Below are 18,216 nucleotides of genomic sequence, written 5' to 3'. Positions count from 1 at the left end.
ACAATCCTTCTATGCTAATTTTACTTAATAATTTTTGTATTTCTATTATATCTGTTGCAATACTGCCTTTTTTATTGTGAATTTTATTTATCTAGTTCCTTTCTCTCTTCTTTTTTTTTTGGAGGTTTTCACTATAGGGCGCGTGCGCTCGCCAGACAGACAGAGACATAGAGACAGAAAGCGAGAAATCACCCCCCAGGGGGGATGGTCACGCCGCAATTCCTTCTCCTCCATTCTCCTCTCGGGATCTTGGGCACGCACGCACATGCGTCCAGCGTGAGATTTAAGCCACCGGGTCCGAGACGCTAACCGCGGTCGACTACGTGGGAGTCCAGCGACATAGCCATTACACTAACTGCTGGTTCCCCTTTCTCTCTTCTTAATTAGTCTAGTTAATGGTGTGTCAATCTTTTTATCTTTTCAAGGAACCAGCTTTTGCTTTCATTTATTTTCTGCATAGTTTAATTTTCAATTTCATTTATTTTTGTTCAAATATTTATTATTCATTTTCTCCTGGCAATTTTTGGATTTTTTTTTTTCTAATTTCCTGAGGCATGATGTTATGTTGTACTTTTCCCACCTTTCCATCTTTTCTTTATGTGCACTATTTACTTAACTTCCCTATTATGACTGCTTTCACAGTGTCCCATAGATTATGGAAGCTTGTTTACTTATTATCATTTGTTTCCATGGATGTTTTGATTTCAGTCTCAATCTCTTCAGTAGTCGTGAAGTTATTCAGAAGTAGGTTACTTTGTTTACATGCATTTGTATATTTTCAAGGGTTTTTCCTGAGATTAATATCAAGTTTAATTTCATCATGGTCAGAGTTCATCATGGGTATAGTTTCTATGCCTTTGAATCTGTAAAAGCTGGTTTTGTGCCATAGTATAATGGTCAGTCTTTGAGAAGGTACCATGCAGAGCTGAGAAAAAATTATATTTTGTGCTTTTTGGGGTCTAAAGTTCTATAGATCTCTCTCTAGTCCATCTGATGTATGTTTTATCTCCGGTCTAAAGAAGATAATGGGGTGTTGAGATCTCCAATAATTAGTGTGTTACAGTCTTTCTCTCCTTTTAAATGTAGTATTCTTTCCTTTACATATTTGAGTGCTCCTCAATTGAGCGCATAGATATTTATAAGCACTATATCTTCTTGATGAATTAGCCCCTTTCTTCTATATTATGCCCTCTTTTTCTGTTCTTACAGTTTTTGTCTTAAAGCCTATTTTTGGTTTCCATTTGTATGGAATACCTTTATTCAGCCCTTCACTTTTAATCTATGTATGTCTTTATAGATGAGATGGGTTTCTTGTTGGGAGCAGATGAAGAGTTTCTGGCCTGGGAACCAGCAGTTAGCGTAATGGCTATGTCGCTGGAGTCCCACGTAGTCGACCACAGTTTGCGTCCTGGACCCGGTGGCTTAAAACTCATGCTGGGTGTGTGTGCGTGCATGCCCAAGATCCTGAGAGGAGAATGGAGGAGAAGGGATTGCAGCATGACCATCCCCCCTGGGGGGTGATTTCTCGCTTTCTGTCTCTATGTCTTTCTCTGTCTGCCTGGCTAGCGCACGCGCCCTATAGCGAAAACCTCTCAAAAAAAAAAAAAAAGTTTCTGGTGTGTATATGTGTGTGTGTGTGTGTGTGTTTTAATTAATTCAGCCAGTCTCTGTCTCCTGATAAGAGAATTTAATCCATTAACATTCAACGTTATTATCAATATTTCCAGACTTGTCTCCACCATTAGATTGGCCATGTTCTTCGTTGTTTTTTGTTCTCTTATTGCTGGCTGCCTGTCTTTAGTTTTTTTGGTATAGTACTTTTTTCAGAATTTTTTGAAGAGCTAGTTTAGAGTTGGTAAATTTTTGTTGTTGTTGTTGTTGTTTTTGAGAGGTTTTCGCTATAGGGCTGCAGAGAGAGACAGAGAAACAGAAAGCAAGAAATCACCCCCCAGGGGGGATGGTCATGCTGCAATCCCTTCTCCTCCATTCTCCTCTCAGGATCTTGGGCATGCACGCACACACACCCAGCATGAGTTTTGAGCCACTGGGTCCAGGATGCAAACTGTGGTCAACTACGTGGGACTCCACTGCTGGTTCCCCTAAATTGGTTTTGTTTATCCAAGAATATTTTTATCTTTTTTTCCCCATTTGAAGGATAATCTTGCTGGATCTACTATTCTTCATTGAAATTATTTTTTTATGTAACACTTTGAATATATTCCCCCATTCTTTGTTTTATAAATTGTATCCCATGAGATATCCAGTGTCAGCCTGATGGGATAACCTTCATAAATTACTCGACATTTCTGTTTCCAGTGTTAGTATCTTATTTTGTCTGTGATTTAGCCAATCTGGCTATGATCTTACTGTAGATAGGATCATCTTGGATTGATTCTATTTGGGTTTCTTTGTATTGCTTTCATCTGAACATTTGAGTACTTTTCTAGACTTGGAAAGTTTTCCTCCAGGATTTTGCTGAATAGATTATTAATGCCCTTATTTTCTTCACCTTCTGGGATATAACTTACTTTCATGTTTGGGTGTTTAATGATATCTAGTATTTCTCATATATTATCTTCATTTTTCTTGGTTATTTTCTCAGTATTTTTGATAATTTTTTTCTAGGTCAGAGGTTTTGTGTTCTACCTCTGAGATTCAGTCTTCTGCATGATCTAATCTGCTTTTAATACTTTTGAGTGAGGTTTCGATATCCTGTATTACAGCTGTCCTATCTAACAGTTCTGTATGTTTTTTTTTTTTTAATACGGAACACTTCATGAATTTGCATGTCATCCTTGTGTAGGGGCCATGCTAATCTTCTCTGTATTGTTCCAATTTTCATGTATGTGGTGATGAAGTAAGCACCCACAAAACTTTTTAAAAAGAACTAACCCTTCCCTCAAACCATTTCTAAATATTGAAAAGGAAGAAGCCCTCCAAAGTTCATTTTTTGAAGCCTCCATCACCTGGACCCCCAAAACAGGCAGAGACATAACAGAGAACATAAAAAAAGAAAGTGCATATCAACATCTCTGATGAGTACAGATGCAAAAGTTCTCAATCATATACCAGCAAATTGTATCCGACAGTACTTTAAAAAGATTATATGCCATGTCCAAGTAAGCTTTATTCCAGCAAGGCAAGGGTTATTCAACATATACAAAACAATAAACATAATACATCAAATTAACAGAAGGAAAGATAAAAAACCCATGTGATGGGAACCAGCAGTTAGCGTAATGGCTATGTCGCTGAACTCCCACGTAGTCGACCGCGGTTCGCGTCTCGGACCCGGTGGCTTAAATCTCACGCCGGGCGCATGTGCGTGCGTGCCCAAGATCCTGAGAGGAGAATGGAGGAGAAGGGATTGTGGCGTGACCATCCCCCCTGGGGGGTGATTTCTCGCTTTCTGTCTCTATGTCTCTCTCTGTCTGTCTGGCGAGCGCACGCGCCCTACAGTGAAAAATCTCTCCAAAAAAAAGAGAAAAACCCATGTGATCATGTCAATCAATGCAGAAAAAGCATTTTATAAAAGACAACATTCTTTTATTAATAAGACTCTCAGCAAAATTGGCACATAAGAGACAGTCCTCAACACAATTAAAGCCACATATGACAAGTATATAGCTAACATTATTTTGAATGGGAAAAAGCTAAAAAATTTTTCACCAAACACTGACACAAGGTGCCAGCAAGTGGTGTGGTGGTTAAAAGCGCTGGACTCCCATATGGTTCAAATCTTGGATCTTGATGCTTGTTTACACTTTGTCTCTCTCTCACTCTCTGTATCTCTTTCTGGAAATGTTAATAACAATAAATAAAGTTAAATAAAATAATTCTTTAAAAAGTAAAAACATGACAAGAGTGCCCACTTTCTTCATTCTTTTTCAAAATAGTACTGGAAGTTCTAGCCAATGCAGTCAGAAAAGGGAGTAAAATAAAAGGCATAAAAATAGGTTTTAAAGAAGAAGTGAAATTATCTCTGTTTACACATATGGGCATGATTATATACATAGAAATCCTGAAAGAATCCACAACAAAACTCTTGGAAATGATAAATGAATACAGTAAAGTGGCAAAGAATAAAATGAACATATAGAAATCTATAGCATTTCTATATACTGACAATGAACAGATTGAGACAGAATTGAAGAAAGCAATATTTCCAATAGGCACAAAATATAAGATAACTAGGAATAAAACTAACAAATAAGTAAAAGACCTCTACAAGGAAAACTGAAAAAATCAAATAAAAAATGATACAAAACAGTGGAAAGATATCCCATATACCTGGATTAGAAGAATAAATATAATAAAAATTTAAATTGTAATCAAATTAATCTACAACTCAGTACAATTCTGATTAAATTACCAGAGATCTTCACAGAATTTAAAAAGGCAATCATAAAATTTGTTTGGAATCATAAAAGACCCCATATCACCAAAGCAATACTGTGTAAAAAGACTAAAGTGAAAAAAAAAAAAAAAAAAGGGAGTATGATACAAGAAAATAGAAAGACAACCCATGTTCTTGGATTGGAGGAACTATTATAGTCAGCATGTCAATTCTGCCCAGATTAATTTACAAATTCAATTCAGTTCTTATCGAATTACTGGTGACTTTCTTCACTAAAAAGATAAACAATGAAAATTTATTTGGAAACATAAAAGGCCCCATAGGACCATGGGAATAAATACTGTGCAAAAAGAGTAAAGTAGGAGGCATATCACTCCTTGACCCCAAAATATATGACAAAACTGTGATAATCAAAATAGCATGATACTGGCACAAAAACATGTAGAACAATGGAACAAAATAGAGAACCCAAACATATACCCCAAGACATACAGCCCCGTGATTTTTGACAAGGGCACAAATTAATCCAGTAGTTGGGACCAGCAGTTAGTGTAATGGCTAGGTCGCTGGAGTCCCACGTAGTCGACTGCGGTTTGCGTCCCAGACTGGGCGACTTAAAACTCATTGCTGGGCGCGTGTGCGTGCGTGCCCAAGATCCCCAGAGGAGAATGGAGAAGGGATTACGGTGTGGCCATCCCCCCTGGGGGGTGATTTCTCACTTTCTGTCTCTCTGTCTCTCTCTGTCTGGCGAGCACACGTGCCCTATAGCGAAAACCTCTCAAAAAAATTAATCCTGTAGTGAAAATAATTTTTTCAGCAAGTGGTACTGAAAAAACTAGGTATTCACCTCAGAAAAGTGAAACTCAACCAGTTTCTCTCAACATTATAAAAAAAAATCAATGTGAAATAGATCGAAGATCTAAACATAAAACCTCAAACTATAAAACTATCAGTGTAAAATGCAGGAGAAACTCTTGGAGACATGGGAGTAGGCAAAGACTTCTTAAAGAAGATCCCTCCAAAACTGGTGGAGACATCAGGGTAGGCAAAGACTTCTTAAATAAGACCCCCAAAGCATAGTGATTTTAATCCTCAAAATAACCAAGTAGGATTACATCAAATTACAAAGTTTCTGCACAGCAAAGGATATAGTAATTAGTGTGAATAGGAACCATTGGAACGGGAGAATATTTTTGTAAACTATGCCCCAGATAAGGGACTAATAACCAGAATACACAGAGCTCAAGTGACTTATCCAGAAAATGATTAAACCAATTAAAAGATGAGAAAAGTATCTGAATAAACAACTCTCTAAAGAACACATATTAATAGGCAATAAGATATGCTGAACATATCTTATTATAAGGGAGATCAGATCAAAACCACAGTGAGATACCACCTAATCCTGTCGGACTGGTGAAGATTTAACAAGCAAAAAATGATAAGTGCTGGTGGGGACAGTGTGAAAGGAGAACTCTCCTACATTGTTGGTGGGAATGTAAATTGGTCTAGCCACTGTGAGAACAATATAGAGGTTCCTCAAAGACCTTAAATAGATGATCCAGCAATTCCACTCCTGGGTATCTACTCAAAGGACAGGAAAAGGCTCAGTCAGAACAGCATTTGCACATCTGTGTTTATTGTGGCATTATTCATGATTGCTAAGGCATGGAACCAACCCTAATGTCCATGAACAAATGAATGAATTGAAAAAGTATAGTACATATGCTACGTAGAATACTATTCAGCCATTAAAAACAAGACATGGCATTTAATAGAAAGTGGATGAATATGGAAGATATTCAAATCCACAGAAGATATTCAAAGTCACAATGATGTATCACCTAATCCCAGTCAAAATGGTTAATTTTGAAAAAACAAAGAATGGTTGCTGTCAGAAGATGGTGTAATCATAATGTCACTGGATTCCCATGTAGTTGACCACAGTTCAAGTCCAGGACCCAGTGACTTAAAACTCATGCTGGGCATATGTGCATTTGTACCCCAAATCCTGAGAGGAAAATGGAAGAGAAGAGATCGTGGTGTGGCTGTCCCCCCCAGGTGTGATTTCTCATTTTCTGTCTCTTTGTTCCTTCTGTGAGTACACATGTCCTATTGCAAAAATTTCCCTCAAAAAAAGAAAGAACGGTAAACCCTGGTGAGGCTGCTGTCAAAAAAAAAAAAAAAAAAAGGAATTTTCCTCTTCTGTTGGTGGGGATGTAAGTTAGTATTGCCACTGGGGAGCACAATGTCGAGGTCCCTGAGAACCTACACATAGGCCATATGCACTGTATTCATGCTGCGAAAATCCATGTGCATTGTAAAAATGTATGGTGATTACATATAAGTTAGAAATAAACATAAAAATAAAATATCCTGGGATCAGTAGATGGTGTAATGGTTACATCACGGGACTACTATGTAATTGACCATGGTTTGAGTCCTGGACCTGATGGCTTCAAACTCACACCAGGTGCATACATGGGCATGCCCAAAATCCCGAGAGGAGGCTGGAGGAGAAGGGATTGTGGCATGGCCTTCCCCCCAGGGGGTTATTTCTTGCTTTCTATCTCTCTGTCTCTACCTCTCCAGCAAGCTTACATGCTCTATAGCAAAAATCCCTCAAAAAATAAAAATAAAAATAAAAATCGTACAAATAGAACTACTGTATGATATAGAAGTTCCACTCCCACGTCTTTTCTAGGACATGGGATCAACTCACATGCCCAAGAACAAATAAACAGACTGAAAAAGTATGGCACATATACACTACAGAATACTACTCAGCCATAAAAAAAACAATGAGACCCTGGCATGTGATCAAAAGTGGACAAACATGGAAGATTTAATGCTTAATGCAGCAAGCCAGAATATGAAAGAGAGGTGTTGTATGTCTCTACTTAATACATACTGAATGTCTGCACTCTACTGCAGAAACTGAAAGATTAGAAGGTATAAAACCATGGAGTGCAACTGTAGATATTGGAGACAGTACAGGAGTAGGTTGGGTAGTGGGGAGCAGGAAGGAGGAAATCAATGGGAAAAAAAGCAAAACAGTTAATGGACACAACAATGGAAATTTATCTGTTCATGATAATGTGTATGGTAATGTCTTTGGATTGACATGCAGTGTCTTTATGCTGGGAACCCAGAGGAGAATGGAGAAGGGATTACGGTGTGGCCATCCCCCCTGGGGGGTGATTTCTCACTTTCTGTCTCTCTGTCTCTCTCTGTCTGGCGAGCACACGTGCCCTATAGCGAAAACCTCTCAAAAAAATTAATCCTGTAGTGAAAATAATTTTTTCAGCAAGTGGTACTGAAAAAACTAGGTATTCACCTCAGAAAAGTGAAACTCAACCAGTTTCTCTCAACATTATAAAAAAAAATCAATGTGAAATAGATCGAAGATCTAAACATAAAACCTCAAACTATAAAACTATCAGTGTAAAATGCAGGAGAAACTCTTGGAGACATGGGAGTAGGCAAAGACTTCTTAAAGAAGATCCCTCCAAAACTGGTGGAGACATCAGGGTAGGCAAAGACTTCTTAAATAAGACCCCCAAAGCATAGTGATTTTAATCCTCAAAATAACCAAGTAGGATTACATCAAATTACAAAGTTTCTGCACAGCAAAGGATATAGTAATTAGTGTGAATAGGAACCATTGGAACGGGAGAATATTTTTGTAAACTATGCCCCAGATAAGGGACTAATAACCAGAATACACAGAGCTCAAGTGACTTATCCAGAAAATGATTAAACCAATTAAAAGATGAGAAAAGTATCTGAATAAACAACTCTCTAAAGAACACATATTAATAGGCAATAAGATATGCTGAACATATCTTATTATAAGGGAGATCAGATCAAAACCACAGTGAGATACCACCTAATCCTGTCGGACTGGTGAAGATTTAACAAGCAAAAAATGATAAGTGCTGGTGGGGACAGTGTGAAAGGAGAACTCTCCTACATTGTTGGTGGGAATGTAAATTGGTCTAGCCACTGTGAGAACAATATAGAGGTTCCTCAAAGACCTTAAATAGATGATCCAGCAATTCCACTCCTGGGTATCTACTCAAAGGACAGGAAAAGGCTCAGTCAGAACAGCATTTGCACATCTGTGTTTATTGTGGCATTATTCATGATTGCTAAGGCATGGAACCAACCCTAATGTCCATGAACAAATGAATGAATTGAAAAAGTATAGTACATATGCTACGTAGAATACTATTCAGCCATTAAAAACAAGACATGGCATTTAATAGAAAGTGGATGAATATGGAAGATATTCAAATCCACAGAAGATATTCAAAGTCACAATGATGTATCACCTAATCCCAGTCAAAATGGTTAATTTTGAAAAAACAAAGAATGGTTGCTGTCAGAAGATGGTGTAATCATAATGTCACTGGATTCCCATGTAGTTGACCACAGTTCAAGTCCAGGACCCAGTGACTTAAAACTCATGCTGGGCATATGTGCATTTGTACCCCAAATCCTGAGAGGAAAATGGAAGAGAAGAGATCGTGGTGTGGCTGTCCCCCCCAGGTGTGATTTCTCATTTTCTGTCTCTTTGTTCCTTCTGTGAGTACACATGTCCTATTGCAAAAATTTCCCTCAAAAAAAGAAAGAACGGTAAATACTGGTGAGGCTGCTGTCAAAAAAAAAAAAAGGAATTTTCCTCTTCTGTTGGTGGGGATGTAAGTTAGTATTGCCACTGGGGAGCACAATGTCGAGGTCCCTGAGAACCTACACATAGGCCATATGCACTGTATTCATGCTGCGAAAATCCATGTGCATTGTAAAAATGTATGGTGATTACATATAAGTTAGAAATAAACATAAAAATAAAATATCCTGGGATCAGTAGATGGTGTAATGGTTACATCACGGGACTACTATGTAATTGACCATGGTTTGAGTCCTGGACCTGATGGCTTCAAACTCACACCAGGTGCATACATGGGCATGCCCAAAATCCCGAGAGGAGGCTGGAGGAGAAGGGATTGTGGCATGGCCTTCCCCCCAGGGGGTTATTTCTTGCTTTCTATCTCTCTGTCTCTACCTCTCCAGCAAGCTTACATGCTCTATAGCAAAAATCCCTCAAAAAATAAAAATAAAAATAAAAATCGTACAAATAGAACTACTGTATGATATAGAAGTTCCACTCCCACGTCTTTTCTAGGACATGGGATCAACTCACATGCCCAAGAACAAATAAACAGACTGAAAAAGTATGGCACATATACACTACAGAATACTACTCAGCCATAAAAAAAACAATGAGACCCTGGCATGTGATCAAAAGTGGACAAACATGGAAGATTTAATGCTTAATGCAGCAAGCCAGAATATGAAAGAGAGGTGTTGTATGTCTCTACTTAATACATACTGAATGTCTGCACTCTACTGCAGAAACTGAAAGATTAGAAGGTATAAAACCATGGAGTGCAACTGTAGATATTGGAGACAGTACAGGAGTAGGTTGGGTAGTGGGGAGCAGGAAGGAGGAAATCAATGGGAAAAAAAGCAAAACAGTTAATGGACACAACAATGGAAATTTATCTGTTCATGATAATGTGTATGGTAATGTCTTTGGATTGACATGCAGTGTCTTTATGCTGGGAAGAGTCATTTTGCATGCTGTGAAGATGTTCAGTGACTAAATATAAAAATCAATTTAAAAAAATAGAAGAAGAAAAAGACTTCTAAGCCATGGAAACAGGATATATTTCAATTTATTTGTTTCTTTAATGTTTTTGTTTGTTTATCAACATGTTGTCATTTCACTGTCCTCATCGTGAGGCCCTGGAAGCATAAGAAGTATGCAGAGCATGCTTCTCCAAATCCTGAAAGGAATAACAAATAAAGAAGTAATTATGGTGTGACTACTCCTGATGGGGAAGGGTTATTTATACTTCCTTTCTCTGTCTTTTTGTCTCTCTAGTAAGCACACATGTTTCCTGGCAATTAAAAATATTCTATCATTTTTAACAACATGGACGCATCTAAAGGACCTTATGCTAATTGAAGTAATTACAGGAACAGAAAGACAAATACCATATTGTCTCATTTTGTCAGTGGAGTGTTAAAAAATTAAATTTATAGAAATAGTAAAATAGTGGGCCAGCAGGTGGCCTTGTGTTTAATGATGCTGAACTCCCACATGGCCGTCTGTGATTTGAATCTTGGACCTGGTGGCTTGCTGTCTCACGTTTCCCTTTTTTCTCTCTTGCTCTGTCCCTCTCTGATCAAATTAAAAATAAATAAATAAAGTTAAATAAAATAATTATTTTTTAAAAAGAAATAGTAAAATAGTAGCTACTAGAGGATAGGGGTGAGCAGACTTGTACAATGTTGGTCAAAAAGCACAAAATTTCAGACAAAAGGAATGAATTCAAAGGTCTACTGCACCTAATGCAATTCCTTGCAAACTGCTAATATAGTAGACATAAAGTGTTCTTATTACAAAAACATAAATTATAATGTAATACATATGGTACATGGCTGGGTTTAGCATTCTCCACATTTTCATCATCAAAATATCTTGTTTATCACAAATATATAAAATGTATACTTAGTCAAAAACTAGAAATAATAAAATTTTATCAGATATAAAAATTTTATAAGATATAAATACTGGGTGAAGAACAGAGTTATTTTTAGTTATCATTCATTAAACCATTTCTCTCTAGATAATGTTGCAGACCCAGGAGTGAGGATGGACATAGTAATGAAATGCCTTCTGTACATTGCAGATGAGGTCATCAATGACTGATGTAATTGGAGAAAATAATATAATCTCTAGAATGTATCCTACTCCTTTATAAATAGAAAGACCATCTCTCTCTAGATAATGTTGTAGACCCAGGAGTGAGGATGGACAGAGTAATGAAATGCCTTCTGTACATTGCAGATGAGGTCATCAATGACTGATGTAAGCCCTTTTCTTCCTTGCCAAGGCATCAAAAAAAAATGATACATGTAGGTGTTGATTTTAGCCCAGGTGTTTCACAAACACACACACACACACACACACACCCACCTCCCCACAAAATTACAGATCTTGTCTTAGGATGGGATAGTCTCCAAAGCCTTGCTGCACCATCATGAAATTATAGAAAACAGAGGAGAAAAAATTCTGAAAGATATATGTTTTTATCCAAGTTGTTTTTAAATTTTTTCTCCAGACTGCAAGGTGGCAGGTGCACAGCCCCAGATCTGAAAGATATATGTTTTTATCCAAGTTGTTTTTTTATTTTTTCTCCAGAATGCAAGGTGGCAGGTGCACAGCCCCAGGGCAGGGAGATCCCCAAAGCTCCTGGATGGAACTAAGGTGACACAGTAGAAGGACAGGGAAGCAAGGTCTGTTCATATCACAGTGACATTAACTAAGAGTGAGTCTCAGCACAAGAACTCCCTTAGACATGCGTTTTTTTATGCTCCTGACTTGGCCCTTGTCTACCCTACCTGTCTGGCACATGCTTTATAAACAGGTTGACAGCAGACAATGAAAGTGAGAGTCCTCTGTGTCCTGCACAGAAATTGATTATTCTGAAAGAGGGAAAAACCCGTAGATACCACCTAACTCTATCTTCCCAGCTCAGCATATACATAGGATTTGTCTCTGTGTTGGGCAGGCCCTGATATGTCATTTTCTTTGATTTATCTCTTGGTAGCTCTGCAGCCTTTACAGACTGCATGTGAGATGACACTTAAAAGCTGTTTTGAATACCAGAAGCCAAGTGTCTATAGAGATGGGGACTTAATACTGGGTGGATTTTTCCCTCTTTATGAGTTGACAGATGAAGATCTCATTTTCCGGTTATCTTTTCTTATGAAACCAACTCAAGAATTGACATATTTTTTGTAAGTTCTTGGTTATACGTATGTGTAAATGATTTTATTGTGTGAGTGTAGTTTGCATGTATATGTGTGTGTGTGTGTGTGTGTGTGTGTGTGTGTGTGAGAGAGAGAGAGAGAGAGAGAGATTAATCCCAGTTGAGAATAATGAAAAATCTGCATATAAATGGTTGAAATCCAGAATAGTGAATGTTACTTTACTACTGTTAATTTTCGTTTTTGAAATTTCTTTCCACTCTTCAAGACAAAAGAGACCAATATGTTCTGTCATTCACTTCAGTAGCACCATCCCCATAGTCATTTGGAGGATCAGAATGAGTCAGAACATTGAACCCTTAGCCCCTGCTATAGCCAAAGCCCATATGTGGAAGCCCACATGCATGTGGAGACACTGGCCCCTGATGTGAAGGTAGTGTTAGCATTAGGGACTGACCTGGGTGCTCACTGTTGATTGGGACAGTGCAGAAATGTGCCTTATAGAAAAGCTATTAATGCATGAGGTCCATTACCCTATTTAGGCCTTTTTCTTCAAAAATAATTCAATCCTGTTAGGCATAAAGCATTTGGGATTGTGATTCTGAGAGTCGAAAATAAAAGTCAATAAGTTCATTTTTTTCAGAAGGAAATGTCCTCTTTCATCACAATTCCTAACTTCTTGAGGGAAAATGGGGGAAAAATTGCACAAAGTCTGGGCTTTATGCAACTCTGGTATGATTCTGTAATAACTTTGTTAATCTAGTTGTGCTTAATGAAAGGTTTACTAGCAGACAGCCTGTTCTCTGTGCATTCTTTGTTGGTTTCAACAGTAGAGTGTGTCTGTAAAACCTTAACTCTCAACATGTGTGTGGTCTTACAAGAGGCATTATGCAATATTCAATTTACATCTATAGATGACTTTATCCTTGGCAATTTAGTTTGGGATTATTTGAAACTTGTCATTTCTGCAGGCTGCCTTGCAGAATGGACAAAAGGAATAGTGGGATTTCTGGTATTTGGATAGAATTAAAGACTTGCCTTGGTGTGAGGATCTCTTTATGTGAAATATGTTTCTTATAGCTATTTTTTCCTTTTTAAATTATTAGCCAAAAATTAAAATACAGCACTATATGCAGTTATGTTTATGAATGTGCTCTCTTTTATTTGGTGAAAGCCACTGATTGTTTTCATCCTACCAGTGTTACAGTGGCAGAAAGTGATTATAAGTGGCTAAAATAATGTCTAATTTCAGGGGTTCTGTGTGAAAAGTAGGAATGTGTTATGTCAATGAAGCCTGGGTACAATGCAGAGTAGGAGAGTCTAACCCTTGTCACAAGACTGGAGGGCACACTTTCTACTCTGCTTTCTGTCCCCCAGCCAGAGAAATTTTGGGGCATACTCAGGTATCATGTTCTTATCAAATCCTGGAACTTTTTGCTCCTGGACTTGTGAAAGTCACAATGTGGATACACCTTGTCAGCCTAATTCTCTAATAGGTATCATATTTCTAACATCTGTTGTAAGCATGATGTTATATAACTAAATGTGTGATTATGTTATTATTTTATTACTATTTGGTATTATTTATTATGACTATAGCACATTATTGGCCATTCCTAATGTGACTAATTTTCTGTGGTTATGATCAATATACAGATATTAATCTATTTAAACAAACTTAGAAGGTTATCTCTAAATAAGATCAGTGGCACAAAATTTCTGAGCTAAGAGAGAGGTTTATTTACCAAGCTTTTGTTGCCTCTTGCCAAATAGTTGCTGGGACATCTGGATATTTTAATCACCCCAAAACTAAGTCCCATATCCATTTATAGCATCTCCCTATTTCTCTCTATCCCTAGTTCTGGCAACTACAGTCCACTTTCTGTCTGTATATATTTACCTGTTCTGAACTCTTCAGCTGTATTGGATTATATTACATGTGGTCTTTTATTACTAGCTTTTTATACTAAGCAAAATGCTTTCAAGAATTATCCAGGTAGGGGAACCAGCAGTTAGCGTAATGGCTATGTCACTGGACTCCCACGTAGTCGACCGCGGTTCACGTCCCGGACCCGGTGACTTAAAACTCATGCTGGTGCGTGTGTGTGCATGCCCAAGATCCCGAGAGGAGAATGGAGGAGAAGGGATTGCGGTGTGACCATCCCCCCTGGGGGGTGATTTCTCGCTTTCTGTCTCTATGTCTCTCTCTGTCTGTCTGGCGAGCGCACGCGCCCTATAGTGAAAAACCTCTCCAAAAAAAAAAAAATTATCCAAGTAGTAGCGTGCATGGGCAGTCTTTCTTAATATTGCTAAGTAATATTCCAGAAATGAGTATACCACATTTGTTTGTCCATCTATCTCTGGGGTATGGGTATTTGAGTTGTTTTCAGTGTTTTGGAGGCTACTGTGAATAATACTGCTATGTATATTGATGGTACAGTTTTTGCATGTACCCATGATCTAATTTATTTTGGGTAGAGACCAAAGAGTTCAATTGCTGGGTCCTATTACAACTCTGTGTTTAGCTTTGTGAGACACAGCTAGTCAAATTGTTTTCCTAAGTTATCTATACCAATTTAAAATCCATCAAACATAAATGAGAGCTCCAAATTTCTCTACATTACACCAAAATGTAGGTTATTATTTCTATTATTGCATAAAGTATTGTATTTTATTTTGGCTAATGATAAAAAGAAAAAATGTTTCTGGGTCTTATTATTGCTATTAGAAATCACAATAAATGTCTAGTAGATTTGACCTCCTTTATCCCTTTTTGAAATCATTGTCAGTTTTATTCAAGAACATTTTTTTTTTGAGGCTTCTGAACAACTCAAGAATTCAGGTCAAGTGTTTCACTCTGTGTAATTTAATTTACTTCTCTCTTTGTAAATTTTTGTTTGATAAAAACATGAAGTCCAGGGGACCAGCAGTTAGCGTAATGGCTATGTCGCTGGACTCCCACGTAGTCGACCGCGGTTCGAGTCCCGGACCCGGTGGCTTAAACTCACGCCAGGTGCGTGTGCGTGCGTGCCCAAGATCCCAAGAGGAGAATGGAGGAGAAGGGATTGCAGCGTGGCCATCCCCCCTGGGGGGTGATTTCCTGCTTTCTATCTCTCTGTCTCTCTCTGTCTGTCTGGCGAGCGCACATGCCCTATAGCAAAAACCTCTCCAAAAAAAAAAAAAAATGAAGTCCCACACACCTAGAATTTTAAGTGTCTCATAAATTATTTAGCAGTTGCTTATGGCAGAGCTCTAGAGCTTATTTCTCTTGCTTGATTGAAAAGCTAGAAATTTATAGTATTGAGCATTTATTTATGTGCTTATTGGCCAATTTCATGTGTTCATCTGAGAAATGTATAGTCAAATTCACTTTTCATTGGATTTTATGTATTTTAAATTTGTAAGCTTTATCTATCTGTTCTGGAATTACTTCCCTTGTCAGATATATAATTTACAAATATTTTCTAATTATAAGAGCTATGCTTTCATTTTCTTGATGGCATCACTTGTAAAGCAAAATGTCAGGGGACCAGCAGTTAGCATAATGGCTATGTCACTGGACTCCCATGAAGTAGACCATGGTTTGAGTCCCAGACTCGGCAGCTTAAACTCACGCCAGGCGCGCGTGTGTGTGTGTGCCCAAGATCCCGAGAGGAGAATGGAGGAGAAGGGATTGTGGCGTGGCCATCACCCCCTGGGGGGTATGATTTCTCGCTTTCTGTCTCTCTGTCTCTATCTGTCTTTCTGGCAAGTGCACGTGCCCTATAGCAAAAACCTCTCCAAAAAAGAAAAAAAAAGTCCTACTTTTGATGTCCAATTTCTCTATTCTTTCCTTTTATGGCTTAGTAGTTACGACCACTGAAAAACACTGATTGACACAAGATTACAAAAAAAGGTTTATTGTTTTTTTACTCTTATATTTCTGTCTACAACCCACTTTCAGTTTATTATGTACATGATGTGAAGTATAGGTCCTCTATCATTATTTTGCAAATATTTATTTCAGGGAGCACCATTGCTGAAAAGATTATTCTCTGTCTCTGCTGCATTTTCTCAGTATACTGAACTTTCAACATCCTAAACTTATTTATCTTATATATCCTTAGATAATGTGAGAATTAAAAGTGATATATTGGAACCAGCAGGTGGAAATGGTGTTTAAGGTGCTGACTCTCATGTGGTTGATTGCAATTTGCGTCCCTGACCCAACAACTTGAGAATCATGCCAGGCGCAGGTGTATATGTGCCCAAAATCCCAGGAGGAGAATGGAAGAGAAGGGATTGCAGCATGGCCTTTCCCTCTGGGGGATGATTTCTCATTTTTCCTCTCACTGTCTCTCTGGTAAGCCCATGCACCCAATGGGATATATTTAGGAAGTAGAGGGTTTTTTTTTGTTTTGTTTTGTTTTGTTTTGTTTTCCATAGGGCGCGTGGGCTCGCCAGCCAGCCGGAGAGAGACAGACAGACAGAAAGCGAAAAATACCCCCCCCCCCTTCCCACAAAGGGGATGGCCATGCCGCCGCCACAGAGGGGATGGCCACGCCGCCGCAATCCCTTCTCCTCTATTCTCCTCTCTGGATCTTGGGCACACACGCACTCGCGCTCAGCATGAGTTTTAAGCCACCAGGTCTGGACGAGAACTGCGGTCGACTATATGGGAGTCCAGTGACATAGCCATTAAGCTAACTGCTGGTCCCAGGAAGTAGAGTTTTAATTTGTTTTCTTAAAACACCACAGGGATCCTTGCAAGTATATCCTATTTGAAATATAATTTGAATTTATATAAAATTTCTAAAACCATCTTTGTACATTTTTGTGCATTGTGTTTTTTTTTGTTTTATTAGCTTTAGTTTCTATAACAACATATTGTTATAATTCTCTCGTTATGAGTTATTGTTTATTTCTTTATTTATATTTAGTCACTGTACACCTTTACAGTGTACAGTGCAGTTTTTTTCCCGGCATGAATATAGCAAATATTAGTAAAGTCAAATACATTACCATGTCAGCAGATAATATTTTTCTGCTCTAAAATATGTTCTTTTTCTCCGATACCTTCCCTCCGGCCTCCATTACCCACTTCCTATTACCCCTATACTAGCATTTATTATTGTCTTCCCTGCTACTACACCTTCCAGTTTTTAAGTTTCTGCTATAAAGCACACACATTCAGTAAATATTCAGTAAGGACATATAATGCCTGTCTTTTGTAGTCTGGCTTGCTTCACTTAGCATTAAATCTTCTACATCCATCAACTTTGTATCACATGTCAAGGTCTCATTGTTTTTCATGACTGAATAGTATTCCACAGTACATGTGCCGCATTTATTCAATCCACTTCTCTGTTCTTGGACATTTAGGCTGATTCCATGTCCTAGCAATTGTGAATAATGCTACAGTAAACATAGGTGTACAAGTGTTTTTCAAAGTGTTTTCTTATTCTTTGAGTAGATACCTAAGAGTGAAATTACTGGATTGTATGGTAGTTCTGTTTTAGGTTTCTGAGGAATCACCGTATCATTCTTCACAGTGGCTGTACTAATTTACATGACCACCAACAGTGTAGGAGAGTTCCCTTTCACCACATTCCCGCCAGCGCTTATCATTATTTGTTTTTATAATCTGCACTATTCTGACTAGGATTAGGTGATATCTCATTGTGGTTTTGATTTGCTATCTCCCTTATGATGAGGTAAGTTCCGCATTTTTTTATATACTTTTTGATTGGTTCTATGTCTTCTTTAGAGAATTCTTTCTTCAGCTCAATTTGCTACTTTTAATTGGGTGGATTATTGTTATTATTATTTTGGATAAGACTCTTGAGTTCCCAGTGTACTCTGGCTATCAGTCCCTTTTGAAGCATAGTTTACAAAAATATTCTCCCATTCTGAGGGCTGTTGAATCACACTAATTACTGTATCTTTCTCTGTATAGAAACTTCTTAATCAGATGTAATCCCACTTTTCTGTTTTTTTTTTTTTTTGTTTTTTGCTTATGCTTTGGGGGTCTTATTTAG

At 37.9% G+C, this 18,216-nt stretch overlaps 1 non-coding gene across 1 annotated transcript; it reads right to left on the bottom strand.

Moving 5' to 3' along the window:
• Positions 1 to 2,758: 2,758 nt before the first annotated feature.
• LOC114005114 (U6 spliceosomal RNA) lies at positions 2,759 to 2,865 on the bottom strand. The gene has a single exon (XR_003547018.1). It is a non-coding gene; the product is annotated as a U6 spliceosomal RNA (small nuclear RNA).
• Between the last annotated feature and the right edge of the window lie 15,351 nt (positions 2,866 to 18,216).

Source organism: Tupaia chinensis, unplaced genomic scaffold (assembly GCF_000334495.1).
Source record: "Tupaia chinensis unplaced genomic scaffold, TupChi_1.0 Scaffold142285_1, whole genome shotgun sequence".
Taxonomy (NCBI): Eukaryota; Metazoa; Chordata; class Mammalia; order Scandentia; family Tupaiidae; genus Tupaia; species Tupaia belangeri.
This window is presented reverse-complemented; position numbering and strand designations above follow the sequence as displayed.